This window comes from Pipistrellus kuhlii, unplaced genomic scaffold (assembly GCF_014108245.1).
Source record: "Pipistrellus kuhlii isolate mPipKuh1 unplaced genomic scaffold, mPipKuh1.p scaffold_m20_p_9, whole genome shotgun sequence".
NCBI classification, from domain to species: Eukaryota; Metazoa; Chordata; class Mammalia; order Chiroptera; family Vespertilionidae; genus Pipistrellus; species Pipistrellus kuhlii.
This window is the reverse complement of record NW_023425595.1, coordinates 11,927,930-11,933,506: the sequence shown is the minus strand read 5'-3', so window position 1 is coordinate 11,933,506 and position 5,577 is coordinate 11,927,930. Positions and strand designations below refer to the sequence as shown.

At 35.1% G+C, this 5,577-nt stretch overlaps 1 pseudogene; it reads left to right on the top strand.

Annotated features, from left to right (window-relative positions):
* The first annotated feature begins 2,842 nt into the window (after positions 1-2,842).
* On the top strand, positions 2,843-3,774 carry LOC118713135 (annotated as a pseudogene).
* Positions 3,775-5,577: the final 1,803 nt, after the last annotated feature.

The window sequence follows — 5,577 nt, the reverse complement described above, 5'->3', positions numbered from 1 at the left end:
ACAAGAAGTAGGTAAGTGACTTCTCTAAGGGCATAGAAAGAATGCACAGCATTATCTCTGCTTTAGTGACTTTGGAACCTGATGACCACTATCTGAGACCACTCTTCTAATATTCTACGGCTGATATTCTATTAATAATTGACTCCCAGAAGACAGGTAAGCATCTATATGCTGTGAATATTTTTAGTGAGAAATGTAATTCATGCAAAAGCAGTGGGACAGCTATACTTCCTCTGAGTTATTTGGAAGCCAAAACAGATATGTTCAATATTTTTTTTAAAAACTAAGGTGAGATTGGGCTATAAATGTCAGAAATGGGAGTTTACTGAGACTTATGAAACATCTGTCTGCCTCCCTAAATATATGAACAAAAATAATAATATAGGTGATAATGTGATTGATCAAGTAGTAATATCATCTTGTTCACCAAATGTTGACCCTCTCATTAGATGTAAAACACACACACACACACACACACACACACACACAATCATATACTTTACAATGTAATCTATAATTGAAAAAATGAAATTTAAAAAAGAAAGTAAAATGAGGGGGGAAAAAACTAACAAATACACTAGAAAAGCAAAAGCATGGAATGATTTTTAAACTACAAGTGTGCCTAATCTGAACTAACAAATTCCAAATTACATTTTAAACTTGTCACTGTAATCTCATGCTTCTCATTAATATTATAGTTCATCTACATAGGTAGACAGTGAATGGTTACAAACAATGACCCTGTCTTTTAATATGTGCTTTATGAATGAATATGCTTATAAAACCTGGTATCTCAAATTGTTACAAAAATTGAAAGGGCTTTAGCATTTACCTACCCCCCAACCCTAGCAAAAATCCACAGCAGTTTCTACTATACGAAAAGTGTTTTAGTACCAGCTATGTCATTTGTAACTTGGCTAATTTTGAAGTAAAATTAAAAGATGATTAAGAACTTTTCCCTTGTTAGCTAGAACTCAAGAAGAGTTCTCTGTGTTCTCAAATATTTAATCATCTTTTCAGTCATTTCCAATTTAGCTTTCAAGCATAGATTTTTTATTAGATAAAAAGTGGATTACATAGCTCATACAATGATTTCTCATATGAGCTGTGTAATTTTAGAGCATTACACAACTTCCCACATCTTCAATTTTCTTGATGGTAAAATAGCAATAATAATGCTACCTATTTTTTATTTATTTATTTATTTATTTATTTATTTATTTATTTATACATATTTTATTGATTTTCCCCCCTTCCTCCCTCCCACACATCCCCTCCCTCCCCAGAGCTTTATGTCCATTGGTTGTACTTATATGCATGTATACAAGTCCTTCAGTTGATCTATTATCTCCCCCAGATCCTCCTCCCCTCCCGGCTGAAATTTGACAATCTGCTTGTTGCTTTACTGTCTCTGTATCTATCTTTTGGTTCATCAGTTTATAATGATCTTTATTATCCACAAATGAGTGAGGTCATGTGGTGTTTCTCTTTCATTGATTGGCTTATTTCACTCAGCATGATGTTCTCCAATTCCATCCAGGTTGCTGCAAATGATGAGAATTCCTTCTTTTTTATGGCAGCATAGTATTCCATTGTGTAGATGTACCCACACTCAAGCATATACACACACACATACACACACACACATAGTCTTATTTCGTGTAGGATGTACTATATGGTAAAATTGGTCATGTGTGTTAAAGTTGGAAAATGTGATGAAATAGGCTTGGGAAATAATTGTTTTTAAGTTTTAGGAGAAAGATATGGGGGTAGAAAACAGTAAAGGAGGTAAAATATGTGGTGGTGGAAGGAGACTTGACTTTGGGTGGTGAATACACAAAACATACACAGATGATGTATTGTGGATTTATACACTTAAACTTATATAATTTTATTAACCAATGTCACCCCAATAAATTGAATAAAAAATTTAAAAAGTGAAGTGGATTTTAAAAATGTTTTAGGAGAAAGATGTGAGTAGTTAGCAGAAGATGGATACCTTTCAAATGAAGTAAAAAGATTTAAAATACTGTTCCTACAGAGAACAGATTCAAATAAAATATTTTACAACATAGCACTTGCCACAAAAATAGATCTATAAGCTTAAGACATACCATAAACAAGCAACTTTCAACACTGACCTCTGTGGTTCTGTTATGAGATGACAGTAATTAGAGAAACAATGAATTTAAGAAAAAATGACTGTCTCAAGCTAAAGTATGGATTTCAAAGAATTAAGCAAAATGATGGCGCACATATAATTGCCAGGGCAGCCAATACTATGAGTGAGGAAAAGAACTGGAGGAACTGGAGACACAGAAAATCTCAGTGGCCCTAGTCTGAGAAAAGGCAAATTGAAGATGAAGGCTTTAAAACTTTAAAACCCTTGCACAAAGACCTGAAACCACCAGTGTACAAATCTGTGCACTGGGCCTCTAGTAAACATATAATGTTCTCAGAGAATATAATGAATATACTTTTCAAGTGTCTGGAGCTTTTTTTGGCAGGAGAGAAAGGATGCATGTGCTTTTACTAGGCTTAGGAAAAGAGAATTGGCAGATATATTCACTCTGAAGAAGCCATTCATCAAGTTATTTGGTTTTCTATATCTCAATTTACAAACTTATAAACGTTGAAATTAGGGAGACTTTCCATAAAGACCCTTAAGATTCAACATAACATAAATCTGTACACAATGAATGCACTAAGTTTTATTGTCAAGCCGATTTTTATGTGGGTAATCTTAAAATACAAGTTATTGCTATAATGAAATAATGCATATTGTATGGACCCTCATTTGTTGTTCTTATAGCCACCGAGCATTTTGTGATTCTCTGCAATGATGGACAATGAGACAGAAGTGACTGAGTTCATCCTCCTCGGTCTAACCAATGACCCAGAACTGCAGGTCCCCCTCTTTATCATGTTCACTCTCATCTACCTCATCATACTGACTGGAAATTTGGGGATTATGGTGCTGATTCTCTTGGACTCTCGTCTCCACACTCCTATGTACTTTTTCCTCAGTAACCTGTCTCTGGTAGATTTGTGTTACTCCTCAACAATAACTCCAAAGGTAATGGCTGGGTTTCTAACAGGAGACAAAGTTATTTCCTACAATGCCTGTGCTACTCAGATGTTCTTTTTTATAGTCTTTGCCACGGTGGAAAATTACCTCTTGGCCTCAATGGCCTATGACCGCTACGCAGCAGTGTGTAAACCCCTACATTACACCACCACCATGACAACAGCTGTGTGTGCTTGTATGGCCATAGGCTGCTATAGCCTTGGCTTTCTGAATGCTTCCATTAATGTTGGAGACACATTCTGTCTTTTTGTATGTCCAATGTGATCCACCACTTTTTTTGCGATGTCCCAGCAGTCATGACTCTGACTTGCTCTGGTAACCATATTGGTGAACTGATTCTTATTCTTATTTCAAGTTTTAATGTCTTTTTTGCACTTTTTGTTATCTTGATTTCCTATCTCTTTATATTTATTACCATTTCAAAGATGAACTCAAGGCAGATATCGGAAGGCTTTGTCTACCTGTGGTTCTCACCTTATTACAGTTTCCATATTTTATGGGACTGTCATCTTTATGTACAATACTTTATCCAAGTTCCAGTCATTCCATGGACACAGGCAGAATCACATCTGTTCTATTCTATGGTCATCCCCATGCGGAACCCTCTGGTCTACAGCCTGAGGAACCAAGAGGTCAAGAGTGCATTTAAGAAGGTTGTTGAGAAGTCAAAATTATCTGTTTCATAATAATGCATAGAATCTACAAAGTTATTTCATCCTTTTTAGATCTTCTCCATGCAATTACTCAAATGTTAATGACCATTTTGGATATTAGAACAAAGGATTTGCCTGATGTTGTTTATTTCTTTAGTTAAGAAATAGTCCTAATCAGCCCTAATCAGTTTGGCTCAGTGGATAAAGCATAGGCCTGCAGACTCAAGGGTCCCAGGTTCAATTCCAGTCAAGGGCATGTACCCTGATTGAAGGCACATTACCAGTAGGGGGTATGCACGAGGCAACTGAATGATGTTTCTCTTTCATCAATGTTTCTAACTCTCTGTGTCTCTCTCTTCCTCTCTGTAAAAAAAATCAATAAAATATATTATTTAAAAAAAAAGAACTATTAACTCAAGGGTGCACTATTTTAAAAAAGAAGAAAAAAGCCGAAGCCGGTTTGGCTCAGTGGTAGAGCATCGGTCTGCAGACTGAAAGGTCCCAGGTTCGATTCCGGTCAAGGGCATGTACCTTGGTTGGGGGACATCCCTGATAGGGGGTGTGCAAGAGGCCGCTGGTCGATGTTTCTCTCTCATTGACGTTTCTAGCTCTCTATCTCCCTTTCTCTCTGTTTAAAAATCAATAAAATATATATTTCTTAAAAAGAAGAAGAAAAAAGAAATAGTCCCAATCATTTTACATGCATAAAAAATAGGAACAGTTTTAAATGAAGTTTGTTGTATATGTTTTAATTGGTATATTTTACCCAGAGCTAAATAATTATAACAACTTAATAAATTAATGCTTCAGTTATTACTAAGTGATTTGAGAAGAAAAAGCATACGCATGTGAAAGTTTTCACAAGTAAATAACCATATTTGAATAAAAGTGATAAAGGTGAAGGGATAAGCCAAAGAATATATATGATTACCTATGGACCAGACAATCAATAGTGAAGGCCAAGGGAAAGAAAGACAAGGATGGATGGAGATAGGCAAAAGGGGGCACAGGAGGAGGAGAGAGATATCTGCAATAATGTCAACATTAAAATTTGTTAATAAAAAATGGAGAGATGGTTAAATCATTTTTACTTTAATCTTTTGAATACCAATTCTTTACTTTTTTAAAAAAAATGCATTGGCATTAGAAATAATTTCATTTATTGAAATGGTTAATGCATTCATTCATACTTTTGTTAAACTATATCATGTCTTATCACTTTCCTACCATTCATCCTACTTCATTCACCCTGCTTTCTAACAATATTGGGCAGCTCCAACCTTGCCCTTATTTCAGCTTCTTCGTATTTGCTATTTCCTCTATATAGATTACTCCCACACTCACTTCAGACAACTGGTTAAATGTTACCTATTCAGGGAGATTGCATAGACCTGTCATGAACTATTTTATAAAACAGTCACTCCCATTCCATGGATTTATTTTATTTTATTGCTCTATTCTTCATAGTCATCATCAACATTCAGCTCTTGAATTCATTTATTCACTTGTTCATCTACTTCCCTCAACTTGAGTATAAAGTCCCTTTGAGTATTGGCTTAATTTGTTTTTTCAACATGAATAAATCTTTGAGCCTTGGGATATGAAAATAATTTTAATGAGCATTGAAAAAACTCCAGATATTCCAAACTATATGGATAGAAGAAAAATGCAAAAACTCAATATGCTCCAAGGGGAGAATACCACCAATATTTACTTGATAATGACCCCAACTTCTGGCATGAAATTAGTAGTCTCAATAAACTTTCCACCCTAATCCTGAATAGCTCTTCCTCTTTTGAAATTCTCTAAACTTTTCTCACTTGCAGCTAACCAATG